Source organism: Rhyacophila brunnea, unplaced genomic scaffold, assembly GCF_057557595.1.
Source record: "Rhyacophila brunnea isolate RB1 unplaced genomic scaffold, BYU_Rbru_1.0 scaffold_13, whole genome shotgun sequence".
In the NCBI taxonomy this organism is placed as follows: domain Eukaryota; kingdom Metazoa; phylum Arthropoda; class Insecta; order Trichoptera; family Rhyacophilidae; genus Rhyacophila; species Rhyacophila brunnea.
The window spans coordinates 40,782,753-40,797,002 of record NW_028232785.1 but is presented as its reverse complement, the minus strand read 5'-3'; the positions used below and the strand labels follow the sequence as shown (position 1 = coordinate 40,797,002).

At 34.4% G+C, this 14,250-nt stretch overlaps 1 long non-coding RNA gene across 1 annotated transcript; it reads right to left on the bottom strand.

Moving 5' to 3' along the window:
* Nucleotides 1-8,413: 8,413 nt before the first annotated feature.
* On the bottom strand, nucleotides 8,414-13,732 carry LOC147077533 (uncharacterized). The gene is made up of 3 exons (XR_015069843.1): nucleotides 12,859-13,732; nucleotides 10,219-10,380; nucleotides 8,414-9,512 (listed from the first exon to the last, which is right to left on the bottom strand). It is a non-coding gene; the product is annotated as an uncharacterized LOC147077533 (long non-coding RNA).
* Between the last annotated feature and the right edge of the window lie 518 nt (nucleotides 13,733-14,250).

Here is a 14,250-nt window from a genome sequence, read left to right as displayed (position 1 = left end):
ACGACACAGGACCGAGAAGCTTGGGGAGGCCTTCATCCAGCAGTGGATTGACCCCGGCTGATGATGATGACTTCTAGCTATGATGAAGCTTTAAATGTGTATGTGGCAATATTTTAATTTTCTTGTACTTAATTTTATTGGTGACTAAGTATTATAGTTTGTAATTTGTTTTTACTGTTTAAATTGGTTTTCATAATTTAAAGAAAAGTTTGGCTACAAACTAATTTATACATCTTATGCTGAGTACCCATTGAAGAGTCGTAACTGTGACTGTTGGACATACAGTAAGTAGTATGGACACCAAATAATCATTCCCCATCTATAGTTGGTTTAAATATATACAGTTACAGTTAGGGCTAGCTAATAAGTACTCAGCTTTATGCATAAAAATGCTTTATTAAATAAACTGTTTCCTAATTATTATAAAATAATTAAGTTTTGAATCAAATTAAAAAAAATCATTGCTTTTCGGAGAAAAACAACTCAGCAACCCTCGTAATTCAATTCTTATTGTGCCATCCCCTAGCGGAGGTCGGCCACCACCAAGGCGATCTTATCTTTGTTGCCTGCTACCTGGAACAGTTTGGTGGAGCTGCACTCGTACCAATCACGGAGGGTCTTAATCCACGAAATGCGGCGCCGTCCTCTGCTATGCTTCCCATTGATCTTTCCTTGAATGACAAGTTGGGGAATGGTGTATTTTTGTCCTCTCATAATGTTGCCGAGGTATTGTAGTTTCCTCGTTTTAATACTACATATAACTTCTCGGTCCTTCCCCAATCGATTGAGAACTTCAACATTTGTCACCCGTAGCTCCTCACCTGTAGTTCAATGCTGATCTTTTATCTGGAGAGTTTTTATTTAATTTATAATCCGGGAACGCTGGGTTCGTGCCAGGTGAGGTCACAATATTATTTATGTGGTTTTCTTATAGCTCGGGTGTTGTGATTATTTCACTTCTATTTCTGACCACACTTCTGTAATCAAGCCTCATGGCATGTTATAGTTTTAAATAGGTATATATACGTATATATTGAACGTATAAAATAAATAAAAAATATATCATGACACACCCTTGGAACCTTGGTTCTCTACAGCCGCCTACCCTGGAACATTTGAAAGGGCTAAACAGGTAACCTGATCCAATAGTCACTTGGATAAACTAACCGTATGCCCAAATTCCTTGATTAATTAAAAATGATTATTTCCAGGAGTTTGTCTCATGTCTTATGCTTTCGAAACTGTTTGTGTAAGACGTAGATGGAAAACCTGGCGAGGTGGTATGAAAGATGAATGAGGGTCACCTTTTGTGTAGATTTGTGTAAATTAGAATGAAAGCCTGTAGATAACATGTGAATAATTGTAAATAATAGTGTGTAAACTTTGTAATTAAAAATCTGTTAGACATGTAAGTGTTTAAATTAAATTACAATATGTATTTCTCCACTGTTCATCCTTTCAATAATTCAACTGTTTCGTTTAAATGCGCTATCTCCACAATTTTGTATCATCATCATCAGCCAGGGTCAATCCACTGCTGGATGAAGGCCTCCCCAAGCTTCTTCCAACTCTCTCGGTCCTGTGTCGTTTGCTGCCACGTATTTCCGCCGAACTTTATTAGTTCGACAATCCAGCGGCTTTTAGGGCGACCCTGTAGCCGTTTCGTGCCCCTTGGGTACCATTGGATGACGGCATTTGTCCAGCGGCCATCCTTTCGGCGAGCAATGTGCCCCACTTATCTCCATTTCAGCTGTTTGGCAACGTCTATTTTGTATAATGGACATTAATCGAATTTTAAATGTATGTTTTTTTCATTTATTATTATTCTCTTTTTCTGTTCGATCTTAGTTAACGCATATTATGTATAAATTTCAATCATTTCTAATACACATATACTATATAATACGTAAGAAGATCATAAATATAAGCAAATTATATAAGATGAATGAGGAAAAATATTAAATAATTCTAGACAAAAAAGTAACATTTTTGTCTATAATTATTCAATATTTTTCCTCATTGATATTATGTAATTTGCTTATATTTATGTTCGTCTTACTTTCTATATTGTTAGGCTTGACTAAATTATAATTTATATATACAAACTGCTAATTGCTATAACTTTTCACCCTTCTATTTATAACATATTTTTGTAATCAAAATGTAAGTGTTTGTTGACTTTATAAATAAAATAAAAAATAAGATGTTCGTAATATTTTTCTTAATATACTATGTAACCTTTCCTGAATACTTTTAATTAGTAAATTTAAGTGTAACCCTCAGTTGCTAGTATTAATAATGATTGATTCACCTTAAAGGCCCATATGCTCAACGTAGGTCAAAATGGAGTTTTATGGTATTTTCAGAGCATAATCCTGGACATTCCTTAAATGTTGTGGATAATCTATTTATATAATTTTGAAGCCTTATTATCCTTTATCTTTATTTTAAACATTTGATGACTGCATAAAGTATTTTTAGTATATAAAATAGTATTCTTTTAAACCTCTCGATCTAATGTTTTAGAATATAGTCATATTTCGGTACATCCATGTGCAGTGGTGCTAAGATTTTTTAGATTTTTTAATTTTTAAACGCATTTATAAAACCATTAGTGAATATTGTGTACTATTTAAATAATATAAATATTTACGATAAAAAAATATATTTATAATCTCTGTGACCAAAAGAATAAGGCATTTTATTATTTAAAAAAAGAACACGATTAACACATTTGAAGATAATTTTAAAGATACTGATTATAAGCCATGTCTTTGAACATTCAAATGTGATAACACATCTCACGAATAATGATTGTTTTATAATAGTTATTGACCTAAGAATAAGGTAGTATTTTTTTGAAATACGCCATTTATATTGGCATTTCCCAGTGGTTAAGTTACAACATACGGCCGTAGCCATAAATTGATAAACGATAACTGAGGTAGGGAGTAAGATCGCAGATCTAAGATCGTAACTCGCGTGTTTGAACATAACGAGCCTACATAAGTACACACACCGGTTTGTTTTTATTAAATAGAAATTTATTGAACATTCTATTTATGAAATTTATTTAAATCTATATAAGTCATAGCTCAATATATTATTTTGGAACAATTAGAGAATACATTTTTTAATATTTTACAATAGTTAATAATTCTGTTTAAGTGCTGAAGCACACAGCGTACTGCGCAAAGCCGTTTAGGCCCCCCGCGCCCTACGCACATCGCACGGATTCATTCAGTATGCTCTGCCATTTAGAGCTCAATCACTGGACAACTTACCCTACTTGACAAAATCTCCCTCTGAAACGGGTGAAATTGGTACAGTTCAAGGAAGGACATGCTCAGCGTACGTCAAAATGGAGTTTTTATGCTATTTTAAAGCATACCTAACCGATTTTTTTTTTAAATGGTACATGTTCAAATATGCGCGTTAACATGATCTTACTCCCTACTTCATTTATCGTTTGTCAATTTATGGCTACGACTGTATGTTATAGTTTAGCCACTGGGAAATGCCAATAGAAATGGCGTATTTCAAAAAAATACTACCTTATTCTTAGGTCAATAATTATTATAAAGCAAACATTATTCGTAGAATGTTTATCACATTTGAATGGTCAAAGACATAGCTTATAATCAATATCTTTAAAATTATCTTTAAATGTGTAAATATTGCCCATTTTTTGAATAATGAAATGCCAAATTCTTGTCAAATTTGGGATCACAGAGATTATAAACCGAACAGTACCACATTTTTTATTGTAAATATTTCACTTTAATATTGTCGTTATAAATTTTACTAATGGTTTTATAAATGCTTTTAAAAATTAATAAATATAAAAAATCTTAACACCACTTCACATCGACGTACTGAAATATGACTATATTCTAAAATATTAGAGCGAGGGGTTAAAAAGAATACTATTTTAGGTAATAAAAATACTTTATGCAGTCATCAAATGTTTCAAATAAATATAAAGGATAATAAGGCTTCAAAATTATGTAAATAGATTATCTATAACGTATAAGGAATGTCCAGGATCATACTTTGAAAATAGCATAAAAGCTCCATTTTGACGTACGCTGAGCATGTGGGCCGTTAATGTTTAATAAAAAATGTGGAATCAGTACTATTAAATTGCGTTTTATTTAATTAATAATACAATGCATTTCTATCATGAATCGACACTTTAACAACATAAAATAAAAAAATATAGAAATATAACACACCCTGGACCAAAAAGATATACTTATATTTATTACAAAAAATGATTATTATTGAAGAAAATAATAAATCCTATAAAATATATCATTTTTATTACAAGCAAGACCTAATATTTGATAAAGCATTGGTTTTTTTTAAACTCATATTTTTATAGTGCTATAACATATTCTGCTAAGACTGCCAATCATCGAATATATTTCCACCTTTCAAAGCGCTGATCATATCCAACTATTTTCAGTGACGTCCCGTGGGGGTAGGCAGATTTATCATCGCTTGGGGGCGGCAAATCAAGGAGAATTATTAGTATATATAGAAATAGCTACCTAAACTTAGTAATAACGGAAATATATTTAAAAAATCAGCTCACTGGTTGGTATTAATTAGGTACTATTCAAATTTCACTATTCAAATCGCTGCTGATGAAAGAGAACTCACAGAGCTGCAACACCGGGTAGAGGAAGAGAGTCGCAAATACGGCCTCCTTATTAATATGAATAAGACCAAGTTAATGGTTGTTGATCGGGCCAACGTTCTACCAACACCAAGTACACTCCAAAACCTCGAAACAGTCGACGACTTTGTATATCTTGGATCGACCGTCAGTGGAAAGGGCGGATGCGAAGCGGAAATAAAAAGGCGCACACAAATTGCAAAAAGTGCGATGACACGCCTTACCACTATATGGAAGGATCGGGGAATTTCGATTGCCACAAAAATGATGCTTGTTCAAACATTAGTGTTCTCGATATTCCTATATGGAGTCGAGTCGTGGACCCTGAAGGCAAGAGAACGGAAGGCAATTGATGCCTTTGAGATGTGGTGTTGGCGCCGAATGCTTTGCATTTCTTGGACGGAGCACAGGACGAACCAGTCAATCATCCAGAGACTGAAGTTAAAGGAACGGCTCTCGACGATATGTCTGAGAAGATTTCCGCAGTTTTTTGGACATATTGTCAGGCGCGGACCGGACAACCTGGAGAGACTGGTAGTTTTGGGTAGCCTCCAGGGAAGGCGAAGCAGAGGAAGAGCGTCTGCGCGATGGAGCGACCAAGTGAAAGAGCTGACTGGGGGCACCATCCATTCTGCCCTGAGAGAAGCGGAAGATCGAGAAGGATGGAAAGTCTTGGTCGCTCCAAGGATGGCGAAATTTAAATGTCACGACCCTCAGCCATGAGTGCACGACCAAGAGAGATTCATATTTTAACAGGACTTTATTTTTTTGTCGGGTTCGCGATGTCTAGTTTACTTGTGTTGTCACGTTCTTGGTGAACAGCAATGACACGTGCATACCTAATTTAAAAATTATTATTCAAATATGTTTGCCATTCACTCGCGAGTTTTGGAAGAGTTTTTAAACGTACCTATCTGAAACCGTAGACTCGCAATATTGCCTATTGAAGCAGAGATGCCATTTAAATTAGATTTGGTGATATATATCTTGTTAGTAATATATTCATACAACACATTTCTTAGATATTCGAGTCATGAAAGGACGATACAAAGTAGGTAATGTATAAAAAAATGTGGCGCCATTTTGGCACTGCCTAGGGGCGGCATTTTGTTTGGGTCATCACTGACTATGTTAAACTCTAACAAAATCAACTTCGAAGAAACAGTGACATCCCGTGGTGGTAAGCAGGCCATGTCTTGCATTGTAGTGACACATAATAAAAGGCGGCGAATGAAGAAACGAAAACAAATAGTAAAACTTTTGAGAGCAGCGGGGGTTTTTCATGAAGCAGACAATGCGGTCGCTTTTCGATATATTAGTTTAAAAAAATACCCGTTAAAATATTATTTGCGATTTTATTAAAATTATCAATACATTACATTTCCACCATGAATTGACAGTAAACACAATTAAAGACAATACCTATTACAATATTATTATCGCACTGGTAAAGTTTAATCATGGATCCCGCGAAACCTGTCAGCGCCACAGACTTCCACGTACTTAAAATGACCACGTTTGACAGTAGGTTTTTTGGAAATGCTCTAATTTTCAATAGATGGTGTGGACCTATGTCAATTTATAATTTTGGTGTATGTCTGTTTATTATAGGTACCCGAAAATGCATGAGATATGTAATTAGGTTCATCATACGATAAATATAAGAGAGGACGGCATTTTAAGATTGCTTAAGGGCGGCACTTTGCCCACGGACGTCACTGTTTTGTCCCAGTCACCAGTAACAGTCACCTTCTTCTGGGACATTTCCTAGTCGTTATGTGCTATGTTATAGCGAGTTGTAGGAAACTTAATTTTTTATAACGCATGTCTCTAAAATATTACTACAATGTTCTAACTATTGAAATGTAACAGAGGTCGGCAAACCGCGGTTCGCGAGCCACATGCGGCTCTTTGGGTATTGGCGTGCGGCTCTTTGCCAAATTCCCAATTTACATTTTTTACAAAAAAGGTACCTATAATTGTTGTCGTTTTAGATCCGTCCATTGCAAAAGTCGACAAATTAAATTTTTCTCCATTTAATATTGACACGAGCACTTTTGAAATAGATTTTTGTTGGTGGATTTAACAAGCAAAGAGTTATATAGCTCCAAATTTGTAGGTCTTGGCACCAAAATTGAGGATTTGGACAGAGAAAAATGCAATTTAATTTCACAACACAGCGGAGCGCTCCAAAAGAACTACATAATAAGGTAGATACTACGATTTTTAATACATGGTATAGCTTTCCGAACTCATATTCGAGTATACGTAATAATTATTATGTATGTTGATACCGAGAAGAAGGGTAGAACTCACATGTAGGCTGGTGGGATCCTTCATCAGCATCACTTAGACCAGGGGGAAAGGTGTGACATCATAGGACATAATTATAACACAGAAACTTCGATTCAAAACCTCCGCGCAGAGGATATATTTAATTACACTAAATTATACAAGCGTGGGTTGTAATAACATAAGGGTGGACATCGATTGTTTTACATTATTAATTACACTTTTTAGATTTAGCTATCGCACAGTCACTATGTAGGAGCACGTGTTTGAACACATTAGCCAAACTGGCGCGAAAGCGTTTTATCGAGGACGCGACGCGTGGTTTTGAGGTGGTTATAGGGATTATTATTAACACAATAACGGGGAAAGAGATTCACTAATTTATCATATTGAGACAAGCGTGGCTTTGCACTTCGCGTTGAGGAGGGCCGGCCAGGCCACGCCGAGCGCGTGGTCCTAGACACCTACCACTCTCCCGGGAGAATTTGTACTGCCAGCAATTATCTACGACGGATCTATGGGTGATGAGACAGGAGGGAGGGGCAAAGGGATGAAACAAAATTACGGTAAATTTTTGTTCGTCTCTCGGCAAGTTACCATTTCCTAGAATCTGGGCGCAGTTACTTGCCCTGTTCAAATGCGTCGTGATCATATTATTTCGTAAATCAGGGGAGACGAACCATTATTCGTGGCTGTTTGATTAGGTTGCGGATTTGGAATTTGAAACTGCGGACCAGGGGTTTTTTTTTGTCTGGTAACAATGTGAACAATCATTTTCAAATATGAACAATATAAATAGCATTTAGAGAAGCCAAATAACCGATGAGAATTTGGAGTCGCGCCTAAAATTGAAAACTACAAGTTACATACCAAACATAAACATTCTCAAAAGAAATGCAAGGAAGGTCATTGTTTACATTAGTTTTAACGAATGCGTGAAAATTGGATGTAACTCATTTTCTGTAAAAATTATATTTATAATTTCAACAATAAAAATACTTATATTTGCGTTAGTTTTAGGACCAAATTCTTCTTAACTTTATAAATAAACAATAAAATTCACAGCAATTAATCATATTTATAAAAAATATATGAATGGCTCTCGAAAAAAAATTCTGATACTCATATTTAGCTCTTTTGGTCCAAGAGTTTACCGACCCTTGACATATAAAAAAATATATACCTATTTAATTCGCTTTAGTACCATATCATTTTATACAACAAATCGCACATTTTAAGAGATAAAAGATTCGCGATCATTATTAATGAAAACGTATTACATACTCACAGAATTTTTAATTTGTCCTTCAAATGTTTTAGCATATTTCCATAAGTCCAACACCACATTTATAAGGCCTTTACTACTAGTATATACCATTTCACATATTAAGCATATCCCAACTCAGACAGTATGCAACATTTTGTGTAATTTTAATGAATTTTGCGTAAGAGTGGTATAAGAACAAATATCGCATTTGTATGGTTTTTCTCCAGTATGTGTCATCTTGTGTTTTTTTAAGTTTTGAGATTGAGCGCATGTATATGGACAAGCATTACATTTATAAGGTTTTTCTCCAGTATGTGTCATGGTGTGTGTTTTCAAGTTATGAGATGTAGTGCAGGTAAAAGCGCAATGCTTGCATTTTAATGGTTTTTCACCAGTGTGTGTCATATTGTGTTTTTTTAAACTTTCAAAGCTGTTACATGTATAAGAACATGTTTTGCACGTGTATGGTTTTTCACCGGTATGTGTCATTTTATGATGTTTCATACCGCTTAAATGCGAACATGTGTATGAACAATAATTACATATATATGGTTTTTCACCATTATGTTTAAGTTTATGTGAAGTCAACTGATGTGGCTGTTTGCACATATAAGAACAATCATCGCATTTGTAAGGTTTTTCACCTGTATGAGTCATTTTGTGTAATTTTAATTGTTGTAACGTTATATATGTTAAAGAACAAACGTCGCAATTAAAAGGTTTCTCGCCAGAATGTGTCATTTTATGTGTTTTAAGACTGCTTAGTCGCGAGCATGTAAAAATGCATTCATTGCATTTGTATGGTTTTTCACCAGAATGAGTCATTTTATGTACTTTTATTTCATGATACGTTATCCCAGTGTACGAACATACGTCGCATTTAAATGGTTTTTCTCCGGAGTGTGTCATTTTATGTCTCTTAAGACTACCGAGCCGCGAGCAAATGTATGAGCAATTATCACATTTAAATGGTTTTTCACCAGTATGTGTCATTGTATGTGCTTTCAAATTTTGGGCAGTTCTACTTGAGAAAGAGCATATGTCGCATTTATATCGCTTTTCAGTTTTATAGCCTTTTGTATGTAATATTTCGGGATCTATTTCCCTCATTTCTTCTGTAGTTGAATCGTTATGAATGGTTTTGTGAATTTGTAAATGACTTAAGGATTCTAATGCCATATTACATATACTGCAGACAAAATTACACGAATCAGCCAGCAAGCCGTCAGTAGTATTGTCACATGTTGTGATATTCTGCTGGGAAGAAGAAATCTGCAAGAAGTAAACGCTTGACCTAAATCTTTAATAGAAGGTTTTACAACACTAATAAAATTAAAGTTTTCTTTACAATATCAAGAAGTTTCAATATTTAACTAGTTAACATGTAGCTGACTACAAATTTAAGCTTGAGGCAACATTTGTATATAGGTATCATGAATAAATAATACTTTCATCATATTTGTCAATGGGTCCTGAAAACTTTCACAACTGAAATATGTATTAAAAAAAATAAAGAATTTAATAATACATTAAAATACAAAAATAGATAAACTACCCTTGACATCTACTGATAGCAGTCTTGTGTATAGAATAGATGCGCAGGAAAGCATCATATTTAAAATAGATGGAAATAAACCTTATAATTAACTATTTCTTTTATTCAACGAATAATTCACAAGATTTAAGAATGTACCATTCTAATTACCGAACATACATAATTAATACATAAAACCGATTTTCAAAGTAGCTTGATTTGGAAGAACGCTAATGAGTGGGTATTAAAAATGCCAATAGTTAAAAATTGTCACAATTAGTACGTCCTTGTAGCATAGAGGTAATGCACGAACGGGACGTAAACCCAGGAGATGCAGGGTTCGATTTCCTGCCGGGGTGGCTTACTTTTTTCAAAAAGTTTTTTTCTATTGGTTATAATATATTTTCTCAGAAAATGTTTTTCAAAATTATGTATGAAATAAACCTTGTGTACTGTACTGCTCTCTGTATAAGAACACCCTGCGACAGGATTCACATCAGGACTGATTGATATTGGGTGTATGGCATCTTTAGTAAGCTCGCCATGGAAGTCAGATCGTTGAAAATCAGTTTCCGATTTTACAGTGGCCATGTCAACTGATGGATTCTGAAAGTAAACAAGAAAAATGATTAAATTACAATATTTACATTACAGTATTTTTCAGCATATCGGCGACTCTTTGAAAAACAAAAAAACATAACACAACCTACGTATTTTAGGTGTTCATTTGTTTTCTAGTCTCAAAAGACCTCGATCACAAACACCATAGTACAGTTCCACTAACGTATGTATCTAAAGAAAGGTCAAAAATGGAACTACGAACTACCATAATATGGACGCCATTTTGAAAACGTCATTCGAATGTCAGATTCTGTAAAGCTGTGAGTCTTGATTGGGTAGTTTTCGACGGTGGCGCCCCCATCCATTCTTTAGATACCTACGTTTGTAGATCTGTAACTACCAGTGGCGAAGGGTGGAGGTACACACTAAACTTTGTCAGTCATACGTACTATTTGTTTTCGGTGAAATAAGACTACAATTTATAAACGGTGATGGTTTATTTTTAATAAAATCAATAATTCAAACTTACGAAACCAAGCCATGATAAATAATAGTCAAAAATACTCTTTTATCTATAAAATATCTAAAATTATGCAATTAAATTATAAATAACTTTGGTTTAGACAGGACATAATGAATTTAAAAAAAATAAGGGTAATAATATTGAATTCTTAAGGCTTTACCTCAGTTGAGGCATGGTGAGGTAAAAAGATCGTGACTAGGCTATGCGGAGATTGTGCAAATGACGCGAGCCGAACGAAATATAATTTGTTGTTTAATTTAATAAAACGCAATTTTTTTGTAGTACTTATTCCACTTTTATTAAATAAATTATGGACATTTTCAACAAGGACAAGTTGAAAATGTCCCTCTGAGGCGGACGAAACCGGTCCTAAACTATTGATTAAAAGTGGAATAAGTACTACAAAAATTGCGTTTTATTAAATTAAACAACAATACAATGCAGTTCCACCGTGAATTTTTACAGTTTGACAGTTAACAAAATAAAAGAAATATAATTTCACATAAAAATTCAACATACGTCCATTTAATGTTCTGTTTATTGTTCTATTAGTAACAATAATAACGTATTCATTGTCATGTTTTCTATTTCAAGTAAATGGGTAACGTTTTTTTGTCATCTTCACACGATTTAAGAATTAATACCCCCATCGCTATCACGAAACAAATTGACGTGTTCACAGCTCAACGTTCTCACTCCGAATGCCAGCGAGTCCAAAATTTCGTCGCGCCTATAGTTGAAAATTATTTGCCGTTTCACTGATGGTATCGTCTTAAAAACAAAAAAAAAACCTATCACAGCCTCTTACTTATTTCAGGGTTTTCATTTGATTTTTTGTGTCAAAAGACCTCGATCACTATAGAAACTAACAGTGGCGAAGGCTGGAGGTAGGCTGTTAAGATCACACAATAAATAGTGCACACTAAACTTTGTCAGTCATACGTACTATTTGTTTTCGTTGAAATAAGACTACAATTTACAAACGGTGATGGTTTATTTTTAATAAAATCAATAATTAAAACTTGCGAAACCAAGCCACGATAAATAATAGTCAAAAATACTCATCTATCTATAAAATATCTAAAATTATGCAATTAAATTATAAATAACTTTGGTTTAGACAGGGCATAATGAATTTAAAAAAATTAACCTACAATAAGGGTAATAATATTGAATTCTTAATCCAATGAAAACAAATAAGCGATTGAAAAGTGTGCACAATTTTGCTGTAGGTACCTATCGCCCAAAGTATACTAAAACTTTTATGGTATGGTTTAGGCAGGGTTTTATTGTTTTTAAAAACTAATCAACATTATCTGTAAATAATTGTTGTCTAATTTCAATAAAAACAAAGACGTATGCCTTACAACATTTAATGTGCACTATTTATGGCGGATCTTAACAGCCTACCTCCACCCTTCGCTACTGATACCTACTATAAAATGACCCCAGCTTGTGTTGCGGACATTAATTAGTATGGGTCTTCTAAAAAACTCTAATGCCAGAAGAAAAGTAAACAGATTCAGTTTATTAAGGCTATACTTCAGCTGAGGCACGATCTAAACTAAAACGATCGTGACTACGCGACGCGTGCAGAACAAAACATAATTTGTCATAAAAATTGAACATGCGTCCATGTAATATTATGTTTATTGTTCTATTAGTAATAATTATAATTTATATTCAGTGACCTGTTTTCTTTTTCAAGTAAATGGGTAAAGTTTTTTTGTCATCTTTACACGATTTAAGAATTAACTCCTCAACGCCATCACAAAACAAATTGACGTGTTCATAGCTCGACTTTCAGTGTCCAAAATTTCGTCGCACCTATAGTTGAAAATTACTTGCCGTTTCACTGAAGTATGCTCTTAAAGGATGTGAATAAATAACATCTACATTGGCAGATTCCTAGTGCTTTCTTCTATGTGTATAAGTGTTTTATGATTACTAAAAGATATATATTTAATATCGTTCGATACAATGTCTTTTGAAAAACTAACCTCAAATATGCAAATGTTATCGTCTGCAATCTCTTGCTTTATGTAGACAGCATCCGGACTTCTTGTTGCGCGATCTATTGGTACATCATACCACTGCTGTACTACATTAGATTCGTCTGCACCTGGTTCGCGTTTTACATCCATTTTGCGTATTTAACTCAAAAATATACGAGTGTTATGCGGATCTGTCAATGATAGATAATATTATGACATTAGACTCGTGTCAAGCATAGACGTGTGAAGTGTCAAAAGTCTCTTTAACATAAACAACATCAGTGTTGCCATCTTTTCGTCACCGAGTTATAGTACGCGTCCTAGAATTAATATCTTATTCAAAGTATTATATTGCGAAATCGTCACCATAGTATTGTAGGTAATTTTTGCGTGCCATTTATTCGTTTTCAATAAATCCAGAGTAAAGTTTCGCGCCCACGATTGCCGAGCGGCTTAAACGTCGTGTGGTTTAGGTTATAATCCTGGGTCTGCCAAATATACATATTGATTTTTTAAGTGTGTTTGGTATCACAGTATTGACCTTAATAGGTTGAGCAAGTGGCTAACATCAATTATTTATCGTGAAAACAAAAATCTGTTAAAACAACTTTCACTCTGTGGAGTCCCATATTGTGATCTTTTCAGGATCAGAAAACTGCCTGCGCGAGCTCGTAAGGCCATCCGCTCACGCAGAAACTAAAATCTGACGAACTGGTTGGTATGGAACTCATGAACTGGCCACTGACTGATGCTTAGCACACGGCGCTACTGAAACCTAATAATCTCATAACCTCAAACTGTCAAACCCATTGATTGTCCTTCATACTTCATTCTTAGCTTTTTCCGTAATATCTTTACGGGAATATTATGGCAGCCTGTAATATTATTATACAGGCAGGAGTATTTCTCAACATCTGCCACAATATATTAATTATTAAAAATTCGGTTTGCCCATCTTTAACTTTTGACATCTTGACTTGTTAGGTAGTACCTATTAGTTGTTTAGTTCAGTTCAGTGCACCAATTTTCGTAAAAAAAAAATATGATTTTTCATCGAATCTAGGTACTGATAGTGGTACCACTGTTTTATAGGTGATTGGAAACTGAGAGACTGGGAGACTAGCATGTCGCGTCTCTTCGATTTCGGTCGCGGACGTTTTGAAACTACAGAGATTTCAATCTTGCCGCCATTGAAGTACATTAACAGGATAGGTACTGGAATGCAGTGACGTCGCTTGGGGGCGGCAGTTACTCGAAGGGCGGCAAATCGAGGAGAATCATTTGGTATATATAGAAATAGCTACATAAACTTAGCAATAACGAAAATATCTTTCCATTAAAAAAATCAGCTTAATGGACAGTAATTTTTTGTCGGGTTCACGATGTCTAGCTTACTTT